The sequence below is a fragment of the Micropterus dolomieu genome, linkage group LG23, assembly GCF_021292245.1.
Source record: "Micropterus dolomieu isolate WLL.071019.BEF.003 ecotype Adirondacks linkage group LG23, ASM2129224v1, whole genome shotgun sequence".
In the NCBI taxonomy this organism is placed as follows: domain Eukaryota; kingdom Metazoa; phylum Chordata; class Actinopteri; order Centrarchiformes; family Centrarchidae; genus Micropterus; species Micropterus dolomieu.
In genome coordinates this window covers 9,763,777-9,777,032 of record NC_060172.1, presented here as the reverse complement: position 1 = coordinate 9,777,032, position 13,256 = coordinate 9,763,777, and positions in this window count along the sequence as shown.

Sequence of the window (13,256 nt, the reverse complement as noted above, 5' to 3'; positions counted from 1 at the left end):
ATCCTTATAGATTTATTTTGTTTTTGCACACCTAGTCACCAAAAAAAAATTCCTTGTGTGTGTAATAACAACTTGGCAATAAATCTGATTGTGATTCAGTTAGATCAGGGGTTTTCATGTCAGAGACTGTGGGCCTCCCCTCAGACAAAGCTTGGGAAAATGTGCTTCCCCAGACCCCCTTAGTTTACTTGCTTAGTTTCACTCAGTTCCTGGATGCCTATGGGACCATGATTTTGTTATTTGATCCCACATACACTCAACAATGGAGCCCCATGATAATAGTACTGTTTGACATAACTTCAGACTACCAAATGCATAAAAAAGGTCCTTAGGCATATTTGTTTTCCTGACTCTGGGAGTCAATATAAATCCTTTACTACCATGTCTCTGAACTATCTCTTTAACCAAATCACACACATTTAGTTATTCTATGTGATGTCCTTTTGATAACTACTGTATGAACTACTGTAATATATCCCTCCCACTTTGAAAAGCTCTGAGTTAGATGATAAAAAAAGCTAAATATGAAGCTACAGCTAACCGCTAGCTAGCCACAGCTAATGTTACAGGCCACTCCCACCAGATTTTCAACAACTCTGCTTTTAATACGCCAGCTTTGAACCATGTGTTTCCTCAAAAGGTGTCCAGTGGTGTGCCATGTCCTTTTTATAGCGCTTTTCTAAGTACTCAAAGACAATTTACAGGGGGTAAGATGAAAGTAATTGGTTAAAAAGGAAGAGGAGAGGAGAGAGGAGAAGGAAGTTAACTGGGGAATGCAGTCTTGCAGGCCTGTTTGAAAGATGGCATGGTGTTAGCCTGTCGGATGTGGCGAGGGAGGGCGTTCCAGAGAGAAGGTGCAGCACCGAAAACGAAAAAGGTGCTTTTTTCTGAAGGTGTTGTTGTGGAGGTGTGGCGGGGGAAGGAGGTCGGAGACGTAGGGCGGGTCCAGGTTGTGTAAGCCTTTATAGGAGATGAGTTGAAGTTTGAAGTGTAATTTACATAACTATGTTTACAGTGGTGTATAAAAATCTTACATAATGAACCAATATGTTGTTATTACCTTAGAATGAGACATTTCTATCCACATACATCGCCGGTCCCTTTACGTGGAAGTCGCGATGACGACCTGGATACAGCTCAGCCTCTCCTATTTTGGATCTAATTTTGCCCAGGGGCCATTCACTGTACAGCAAAAGAATTCCCCCTGTGGCCCACAAAGCGTTTTCCCAAGCAGCAACCTCCGGGGCTGAAAAATTAAGCTAACGCGGAAGTGCCAAAAACTATGGCTTGAAGTTATGTATAATTAAAAGTGTGGCTGCTTTGAGTGGCAGGTGGGTGCTGTTCCCGGTGGTTGGCCACAGCTACCAGGGGCAAGTTCAATCTCAAAACATCTTGTACCAGTAAACCACATGTTTCCTCAAAACGGTGTGCAACGTGATTTAAGGTATGTTTTTTGGGTTTGGTGGGTTTTGTCTGGTTTCATTCGTCCTCCTCAGCATATCCATTTTTGGATTAGTTAGGAGGAGTTAGTAGGAATTAGGCAAGTCAGGCGCCACCCACACCGAGCTTCACAATAGCTCTTCAGAAACTAATGACTTCACAAACACTATGTCCATATTTTGTACCTGTGGTTCTCAAACGTTTTTACCTGAACCAGGGACCCCCATTTGATAGGAGTTTTGCTGCTGAAACCACATACCAAAACATTCCCATCTTTGTGTTACTGTATACATTCATAGGTACTGTTGGACAGAGTCAGGTGAGTTTACCTCGTTTCCAATCTTTGTGCTATTTTTTTAAGCAAAAATGCCAAATATTACCTAGTTTCAAATTCTCAGTTGTAAGGGTAAAAAAACTTTGGGTATTTGACTGTTCACTGGACAAACAAAGCTATTTGAAGATGTCACCTTGGGAAATTGCGATTAATATTTTTTTAGTATTTTTCTGATGTTTAATGGACCAAACGATTAATCATTTCATTTTGAAATATTAATTAACAGGTGAATTGATATAAAATATGTCTCCCAAGTTATGACTCTATCCAGGTAGTTGAAATTTTCTGGCTTGTTTAGTACACCACAAGAAAAATATATAGTTATTTTGCATGACACTATGAAATAATAGAAGAGACATCAATGTAGACACATATAAGTTTGTATTGGTAAATCAAATGGTAACACTGTGTTTTATGAGTTGATCATTTTCAAGGTTAAAGGTACTTTATTTGCCACGTACACAGCTCGGGGACCAACTCCAGATTGAAATGCAGTGTCTGGTCAAATGACACTGACAGAGGAACCTACCTAACAGGTTTTTGATGGTGGAAGAAACCGACGCAGACATGGGAAGAACATGTAAACTCAGGGACAACAGCGGTGAAGCAACAGTGCTGCTAAATAAATGTTGCATATGATACAATTAGCTAACTAAACAAGTAAAACGGGGAAAATCCTAATAGTTGAAAAGGTTACATTATGCTGACTAGGTGTTGGGCATATTCAGACAGACATTAAGTGATAAAAACGCAGCTCCCTGATTGAATGCGTTGTTTTAAAGGGTTGCTTTTATTGTGAAGAAACTGCGGAAGTGATTTTCTCATGCGCTTCCCGTAGCTTGTCAGACCTGTTAAATGGAAGAGCAGAGGACCGCTGTTCCCCATGTTTGCTCTCCGACTGGAATAGTTAGCAGCTGGTCGGACTGAAACAAACAACTTGCCATTCAAACGAGGGGGGCGGGTCTGCAGTGGATCGGGGGATCATGGGAAATGTTGTTCTATAGCGTATTTGTCGATTTGAAATGAAACGAGGACAATGAGTACAAGCTTTAAGTTTAAATTGTAAGTCTAATTTAGGATTTCTGGGCCGTTTGTGGTTTTTTCCCTTGAAACCACTCCAAAAGTGACCAAGGTTAAAGAGATTAGATTAGATGAAATTAGATATATGATAAATCATATATAGGCCTATAAAAGTTTGTTTTCAGACACTTGAGGGTCAAACACTGTTAAATGTTCATACTTTGTGCTGTTTAGACATGACGTGAAGAATTTCCTATAGGTGGAAGCAAATATCGGCAGGTAGAAAACCAGTTTTGCCGTATAATGCATCCACCTCCTAAATTTGTTTTCAAACGCCTGAGGGTTAAACACTGTTACCAGCTCATATTTTGGGCTGTTTACACTTGGCATTAAGAATTTCATATAGCCTATATGATAGTCCTAAAATTCCTGGCTGAAAAACAGAGGTGGATGCAAATTTATATCGGCAGGTAGAGAAACCGTTTTGCTGATTAACGCATCCACATCTTAAGTTCCTTTCAGACACATTGCTGATGCATATTTTTTACTGGTTAGAACAGTGAGAAGACATTTTGAGGAATTCAGAAATGTTGTGTTCAATGCAGTAAGGAATGTACATACATGCTTACTGGAGAAACAACCACTACCCACACGCATGGCTCCACAAAGAAGGGCCAACTCCTCAAGTCAGGACTCAGCAGTTTACCTACATCTGAAGGATAAAGGACTTGTTTGAGAACCACCAGGTGCACATTTTAAAAAGAGAGGATGGATGGTTAGAAAGAGGTGTCAAGGAAGCCATTTACACCCGGGTTGAGAAGCCGGCACTTAACAGAGAAGGGGGTTTACAATACCACTTATCCCCCACTTAAAAAGCTGTCCTTTCATCGCTTCAGAGGGAACTATACCAACCTTCACCTTTGGCCTCACGTGAGGATGCCAACGATGATCATTCAGACCTGGCCTCGGGTGGCTCCAACGACCATAATGACTGTCGTTACAAAGCCAGGAGCACTAGAACCAGCAGAATCGATCATCTTGGCAACGACCTCACAGAGGTTAAAAAGCTGAGTTTCCCTACCAGACAGTCAGAACTAAAGACGTCTCTTGGACGAAACATAGTACATAAATTGCAGGCAGGGCTGGGCAATAAAACAACAATAATGATGATTCTTGTGACGTTATTTTCCTCAATAACAATATAATATAATCATGAAAAAATTAGCACTTCATTTTCCTATTAAGATATTTATTTTGTTGAGGAAAATGGACTGAAAAATAGGTTTAACAAAATTTTAATCATATATATTAGTTGGAAAAGTATTTTATCATGATTGTTTTGAATGTTTTACCTTAGATTTGTTAAGTGATCCACTCTTTGGCATCAACTGTTTGTTATGTTCTGACCATAAAGAAGACTTTAAAACCACAACTAACCATCTGGTTCCTTCAACTTTCACTCAGGAACAAAAATCAGCCTTCAAACTTGGAAAAAACAATGATTTTACATTTATTGTGATAATGTTCGATATTGAATGATAGGACAATTTTTTATTGTGATAACATTTTATGTAATGGTAAACAAATCAAATAGCTTTAATAAAGACAATATTTAATATCTATCATATACAGATACAAGGTGGCAGACTCTTTCTTGTCTCTTGCGAGCCTGAAGCTTGCAGGTGCTCTTGAATTGAACATGTGATTTACGTACACAGCTCCAATTTAGCAATTATTTTCTCACGTTGCCATGGTTATTGTGTCGTGGAAACTTAGAAAGCTGTTGACAGTGAAGATCAGCTTTTACTCCATCTTGTCCTTTGACATAGGTGAGTTCAGTAGATAATAACGACATACAGGGAATCAGTACAAATGCCATTGTTGCCAGTTTGTCACTCCTGTGTATCAGAGAACAATTGCGTTAAATTTGCCCTCTCTTAACTTACCTGCGTGAGACCGCTGGGCACCTTTTGCGTAGTACTGGGGGACAAGAGCATATTTTTCAAGGTCAAATTCACAGTAAATGACATCCTGTTGCGTCACTGGTGTTTCAGCCTGTATGTGAGTGGTTATCCCCTGCTGTGAGGTCACAGTGGAAAAGCACATATTCGCAGCTTGTAGCAGCACTATGCGTTTAAAATGGGTTACACTGTGCCTTGTGGAAGAATGGCCTTTCACACGTCTCGACCTACATCCTTGAACATGTTCTTTACATGAGTAGACAGTTGTAAAAGAGCTTGTTTTTTTGTTAATTACTGAGCTCCCTAGTGTGTTTTTGCTCCTTAACAGCGCACCAGAGTGTTTTATTTCTACACATGTAGCCTAATATTTCACCCTGATTTATCTGCCCCATATTTGCTGGCATTTCTTTAGTCCACTTCTCTGGAGACTCTAAATGCAAAAGTCACACCGTAGGCTGAATTACAAACTGGGAAATTGCTCCAGACTACCAGGTTTCCCCCTAAAGCCCCATGTTCACTGTGTGTCAATTGTCTTTTGGCAAATGTGTTGAGGATTTTTGCACCACTATAGTACAATATCAACTATGTATCTGTTGTAGCCCTGTCTTGTAACATTTTTATTGTTATTTATATTGCTCTCTCATAGTGCAAATTTTAAAATAAAATGATGTAGTTAACCTGGGGCCGTGTATATAGTCTTCTGAAGTTATTATTTTTGGAGCCAAGGAAGAACGATTAAAAGTCAGAGCTCAGCTTCAATCAGTAATGTTGAGGACCACATACCAAGCCAGAAATCTTGGTGTACTCATGGACTCAGACCTGAATTTAAGCAGCCACATTAAGACAATTACAAAGTCAGCCTACTATCACCTGAAGTGTATATCTAGGATTAAAGGACTTATGTCTCAGCAAGACCTGGAAAAACTTATCCATGCATTTATCTTCAGTCGACTCGACTACTGTAACGGTGTCTTTACAGGGCTCCCTAAGAAATCCATCAGACAGCTGCAGCTGATTCAGAACGCTGCTGCTCGAGTCCTCGCTAAGACCAAAAAAGTGGATCACATCACTTCAGTTCGGAGGTCTTTACTCTGGCTTCCTGTATGTCAAAGAATTGATTTCAAAATCCTGCTTTTAGTTTATAAAGCACTGAATGGTTTAAGGCAAAAATACATTTCTGATCTTCTGCTTCGTTATGAACCATCCAGACCGCTGGAGAAGCAGCGTTCAGTTGTTATGCTCCATATATCTGGAACAAAATCCCAGAAAACTGCAGGTCTGCTGAAACTGTCAGTTCTTTTAAATTAAGACTTAAGACTTTTCTTTTTACCACTGCCTTTAATGAAATCAAATGTAAGGCTGTAGATTAATTTGTTTGTTCACTGTGACTTTTACTGTCCTGTTTTACCCTGTTTTTATTTCTTATTTAACTCTTTCCTCTTTTTATTTTCTATTTCACCCTTTTAAAAATTATATTTTAATGTGTTTTTTTTCAGTTTCTCTATGTACACAAATAAACTTGCCTTGCCTTGCCTTGCCTTCTATGTGCATTGCACTTGATGGAAACTTCAAAGTGAGAGAGCACATACACTGAGGGCAGGAGGTCAGCAGGGGCCCAATAGCAACTTTCTGGCCCTGGGCCCACTAATAAATTAATCCAACCATTTACACACCCAGAATCAAATGCAATCCATTTTACCTTTTTGTCCACTTTTGACCACCCAAAGTTGGGGGACTAGGTATTAGTGTTTTTATTGTCATTATTATAAGTAGTATTAATTCAGATTAAGGGCTTAACCTTTTAAACAAGTTGCTTCCTCTCCATCATGTGTTGTGTATTTTGGCCCAGAGGAAGAATCTGTGCACCAACTTTAAACTCCTGCCTTTAAATCTCAAGCCCCCAAGCAAGCAATCTTGGTGTGCTTTTAATCCTGATTTGAATTTTGACTGCCACATCACACATTTCTCCAAAAGTCTTTTTTAGAAGTATTGCATCATTTTCTTTTACAGACAAACACCGTATGTGCAAATGTATTTTTCGCTGGTTTTATCACATAAGCTGGTACAATCTTGCTGCTTTATTTCACCATGCTAACATAACAAAGTTTCCTCTTCTGCATTTCATTTGAAAGTCTAAATCCACCTACCTGATGAGTGTATTGTTGTCTAATAAATCATGGAAGCACTGTGGTGTTAATTGTCTCTCGCTAAGGGCCTCTGTCACTATAGCATTTCCAGCCAGCGCTCTAATTACAAGACCAATTAGTTGTAAAAGCCCACAACAAAGTATTAATTAAGCAAACAAAGACAGCTCTGCCACCACAACAGAGAGCGTCAACATATTTGAACTGGAGAAAAGTATTTCCCTTGTGACAGGCAGCTATTGTACTGCTAATCTTCAGATAGGACTTTGAAAGCAAATAGGTCCCAGTACAAATAAATAAGACATTAAGTACTTACTATTTAGTACAGTAAGGCATTTAAAGCCCTTCAAGGAATATAATAATAATTTTCATGGTGGTGTATGTTTACAAATCATATGAAACATGAGCTGGGTGGTCTAGAGAGAAACATTCAGCCTTCATGGGTGATTTCTTTTTCATATATATATTCCCTGTTTGATAATAATATACTGTAGATTTAAACAGACAGACAGACTGCTCATGAATATTGAGGTTCTCATCTATTATTATTTATGAGCTCATCACCAATGTTTAGATACTTTATGTAAGTCTAAACAAGACATTTTCTATCAGGAAATGTAGGCAACTTCACCAGCTTGACTTGTTCAGACATATTATCTTTTATTTCATACAGACAAGAGACTTTCATAACAATCAATTTCTACCAATGTACAATATATAGAACCCAGCTCTGTTTAATGTACCTCCATTTACTTTTCATATATAATGTTCAGTATGTTATGTGTTGATGGCTTAGAAATGAGTTACAAATAGATCTTTTATAGCACTGTGCCTGTATGTGAATAAAAAGACCTGTGTGCACTATTAAAGCATTAATAGGTTCACTAAAGCCTAGTTCACACTGCACGATTTATAGCCCAATTTGCCGCTCGGCGACCGTCAGGCTGCGGTCGCCAGTCGTGAACTACACAACGACGCATCAAAACGGCTCCCCGACACATTTCTGACACATCGCCGACATCTGCCAGATATCTGGAGGAGTCGGCCGACTCGACATCCACATCCAGCCAGTGAGAGCTGGCAGCTACTTGTTCACCGCAAAACACTTTTTACTCACCTCCAGCTTTCTCTGTAGCTCAGACGATCACTGCTAACCGCATGTGCTAATCCATTATTTCCCCCAGATTCTTTGCCTTCTTTACAAATAACAAACAACAGCTGTTTCTTGTGTAGTTTCGCATCATTTCGCATTTCACATTTCACGTGTGTTTTCTTGACAAAACGTGGTTTGAAGACCAGCGTCGGGTGACACAGCTGCGGTCAGCTCGTGTATTGTGTGACCCCCTGTCACCGATCAGTCACGTAGTGTGAACTCCACAACGACTTCAAGACTTCCATCACAAGATGACAAGTTGCGTAGTGTGAACAGCATGGCGATCTGCCGACGCTGAAAGTCGTGTAGTCTGCACGAGCTTTTAGATAATGGTGCTATAGCGTTTAGCGATTACCTGATGTCATTAAGTTGACACTTTTGTCGATAGTTGTGATAGTTGTGTTTTCTCACTATACAGGGGCATTTAAGGTCTATGTAAGTTCAAACAATCTAGGTTGTACAGCCACAGGTGTGAAGGCTTGTGTATTTAGCTGTACAGTCACGGCTAAAGGAAAAAGTGTTTATACCTCATAGAGCAGGGAGGAGGGCTGAACGGAGCTTGGTGTGCAGAACAGGCAGTCTTTTTCCCTCCAGCCACTCCACTCTGCTACCCTTCAGCTTGCTTTTTTTAACTATAGCAAATTGATCGCAAAGCTTGTTTCATTATATGTTGGCCTCCTCCCGGATGCATTCCACTGCTTCCCCGATATATCTCTAAGAACTTTGTCTGATCCGTGTTTTTGCAGTCTTCAAAATGATTGAATCGTTCAAATAGGCCAATTTCGAGGATAAAAGCACACACTTTAGGAAGTCTCATCTTGAAGGTATTCATAGTGTTGCACTCGGTTGCACCCATGAAAAGTGACGTAGTGAAGTATTTGTGGAAGGACTGAAAATAGAGAGAACTGCTTCATCATCTCCTAAGCCCTAACCAATCACAGGTAGACACTAGGCCCAGTTCTGACGTCCAATACTGACAGTGGAATAACCCGTTCACTAAACCCCTCACCCCAACACAGATTGTCCGATCATTAGATTAGAAAGTTTTGAAGTGGTGAGCTGGGGCTCTAATGAGAGGGTTACTTGTACAGTATTTTAGCCTTTCAAAAAAACACATTTGTGTAAGTAATGGATTACAATGGATTATATTAATCTGCTCTACCATAAACTGCAATTACTACGCTACTACAGTAGCAACCCAACCCAACATTACTTACAAGACCTAGGAGCTGGCTTTACAGGTTAGGGGAGAGTGGGGTGATTTGAGCCTATTTTACTGTAATTCTACACTGTTCTCTTACATTTTATCACCAAAATGAAGCCATCATGCCATGCTTCTCTAAAGAAAACAGACAGGACTTCAAGTCCTCCTGTGGATTTGGACAGAGCAGTGGGAGAGGTACAGAATGGGAAGTCCATATATCAAGTTACTGTTTTGAGTGCATAAATGCGTTCACACTGACAAGTATGGCAAAATGTAGTGGACAATGAGAAACCCAACGATGTATTCATTAGGGTCAAAAAGTTGAGTGTTGAACGCTGGACACATCTTGGCTACATCTTGGCTACATAAGGGAAGGGGAGGGACCACAAATGTAATTTCAAACTTGTGAAAGTGGCAGCAGAGGAAACTGCGGTGGTTGAATTGTAAAAATACTGGTACGTTCACTTTCAATAAAATGAATCAAATAATAGAGATAGTGATCCGTTTGGTTACAATTCGCCATTAAGGAGAAGAAGACGAAGCAGTCGACTCGTGTTATCATCATTTCTGGTTAGTGCACGATGGCAGGGTTGATTTGAGACAATACCCTTTCGTAATTCACGCACTACACAAGTAAATACATAGTGTAGGCAGTGTACTGCATGTTAGTATACTTAAAGAAGTATCCGAAATGGATCACACAAAGGGTTTTCAACAGATGGCAGTAACGTTAGCTTAAGTAGCTAGCTAGCCACAGTTGATAAAATCAGATTGAAACAGTTGTCGTTTTAGCTGTCAGTTTTCAGTAGCCTGCTTTTTTCTACCTCTGTCTGAAATCAAGGACCCACTTTTGAAACTTATGACTAAAAAAAAGCTGCCACTGTTATATAATTGTATAACTACATATACGGCTTAGGTGCCGTGCAACAGTAAGTAAGGAGGATGAGGCGTAGAAAACAGTAAATTCTGCATTGTAGAAGTAGAAACAAACAAAATATGGAAGAGGTTGTCAGCAAGAACATTTTCTTTTAAGTATAAACACATAAACATGTTGCTAAACAGCTTTATGTTTGTTTGTCTGTGACCTCAAAATAGGTTTTGCTCCAACACAAATGTTTTGCAATCAAATGGGAGCAAAACAACTAACCCTCATATGCCGTCTCATCCAACGTTTTGAGACCTCAGACCTTCCGTCACTGGTTTTTGCAGCTGACATCAGTTAAGGTCTGTGAGGGTTCAGTGCTTAGGGCTTATGGGGGACACTGGACCTCAGCCTGTCTCTCGCTGATTCTTTGTCATGCCTCCTTTTGTGTTCTTGTGTCCTCCATAATACGTTTGATATTGTACCAAACTGCCAAGACACAGATACACAAAAAAGGAGTGCCAGACTGGAAGGTGAAAAAAATCCAGAATACTCACCGGCTTAGGTTGCATCATGTAGGACAGTCAAGAAGAAAAAAGTTCCCAAGATTTAGTATTTGTCTCCAGTGATACTAAAAATACAAAGAAATGTCCCAGAAAGTGTTTGGGACATTATTGCCAAAACAACATGGGAAAAGATTTCTCTACAAGGTCCCAAGTATCAACTTGTCAGTCATCTGCTGTTTGTGTTTCCAAAACAAAGAAATACATTAATAGATCACTAGAAAAAGTTACGCTACAATCAACAGATAGAAAAAAAACCAACAACAATTTTTGTAATACTTTAGTATCAGATAATTTTGTTCTGCATTATCTCGCAGTATGTGAATGTTATGGGTTCAGAGATATGAAACAACTACAATAAATGCTATTTATAAAACAATATGAAAATTGATAAAATATTGTTTCATCTGCAACAGGTTGTATTTAATCTGACAGCTTTATTCACAAATGTAATATGGGAGGGAATTAAAAATTATGCCATAATGAACTACTGACCCACAATTATAACAGTAATTTATTATGAGTGCAAGAACACATGCTGGTCAGGGTAAAAAAATATGATGCCAAAACCAACAAGAACTGTTATATAAACAAATGGAAGATCACAAGACATTCAAAACAAAAACTGGACAGTCAGGAAATCCTGCTGGCTCCATGAAACTTAGTTCCAAGAATACATTGTGATGACTTTTTGAAACACTCCCCAAAACCATGAAACTACAGCCAATGTTAGGACCAGTTGCACAATGAAAGATTACATGAGTTTGATTTCTGGCTTTACAAGCTGAATCTCTGGCATTACCCGCTGGCATTACTTTGAGGACTGTAAGCTAGAGGCAACAAGGTACAAAGGTATAGTCGCTGCTGGGCAAAGATGGGGAGAAGATCTGACACAGGCCTTTAACGTAAAGGACTGCTTGTGGCTTAGCGAACTGTAGCTACCGCTGCTGCTGCGAAGCTAACATGTAAAGACGATGAGGCAAACCCAGAGCCAGCACAGCAGCTCCAGACAGCGATACTCACAACTCTCACTATCTCTAGCTCTAGCTAACATCACAACAACAACAGCAAGTCTCGACAAATTAGAATGTAAACTGAATGTCAGCGGGCAAGTCGTTTAATGTTCCCTGAGACACAAAGATTAGATTTGGTTTATCAAAAACGCTTGCAAGCTAGAAGCTAGTCAGATATGTGACCACTGTGTTTAACTACATATCTTTAAACTTTACAGTTATGGCTAAAAATAAGAAAAAAGAACAAATTTGCAGATAATGCATATCTGCGCAATTCAAATTAACTGCTTGTTGTCTGCTTGGAAGTGACGTGAAGGAAGTGCTGTTAACACGACGTTACTGTGATTTGGTCTACACATCCAAACAGAACAATTTAACTGGCTTGACTGGGAGGACTTGAACCCAAGCACACGACAACTTTGGTATGGTTAACATTAGTGAAAAAAAGATTTGGCTATGGCAGCTAAACTATGTTTAAGGTTGGGCAGCTAAAACACTTGGGTAGTGTAAGTGAAATATGGTGATTAAAAAACATAACAAAAATGAATATTAGTTGCTGGGAAGGGATGTGAACTCTGGTCTTCTATATTTAAGTCAGACATGCATACATCTGTCTGTAGCTTATTACATGCTTGAGTATTAGGGCCTAATCACTCAAGATGTGTTTTTTTGTCCTCATCTTCCTGAGGTGCATTTCATTTTGAAAACTCTGAGTGGAAAAGAGTCCTATGATGCCAGTTTCCCCCCCCGTATTGTGTGACTGGATTGATGGAGAGAAAGGAGTTTTGTGGTAGAGAAAATATTTGTTCTTTGTCTCCAAGATGCGGACACCAAAAGCTAATGTTGAAGCAATGTTTTTGAAATGTTTTTTTTGTTGTGGTTGAACTGAAAATGTCTCGGTCGCATAACTCATATTTGGACAGTCATCAGTTGGAATATGAAAACTGTAACGCCAACAACCAAAATAGAAATCCAGCTGGTGGAAGCTCATTCCCAGAGTTGGATCTCGCTGTAAGGAGTAGAATTAAACCAGGAGGAGGTGGAGTGGAGGCAGAGTGAATAAAAACATGCTTAAATGACAGCCAAAGACAGCTGAGCAAGGGGCCGTTTCAAGTTCTGCACATTCAGCATGATGATTTCTTTACTGAAAATACTTTAAAGGTGCAATGTGTAAGATATGGCCAGAATTTAAGTATAAAACATAAAAAAGTAGTTTCAGCTGGTAGATGTGTGCGAGCAGCAAGTTTGCTACATTACACAAGCTCAAGTTGTTATACGAACAGAGATCTCTAGACCCCAAAGGTAGGGTGTAGAAGCAGAGCAGAGTGGCAGACCAACAAGAGGAAGGCAGGTAAAAGGAGCTCCAGGCTGGCAAAGAGCTGAGTGATGTTGTAGTCAGAGTCTCCAGGACAGGAGTGATCCACTGACAATCTGGCGGAGGATGAGGTAAAGAACCGGGCTGATGACTACAAAAGATGAAGAGGAGATACTGCAGGATCATAAGACACATTACTTTTTTAGTCTAATAAATAAAACAAATTCACTCACAAAATGTCAAGAAA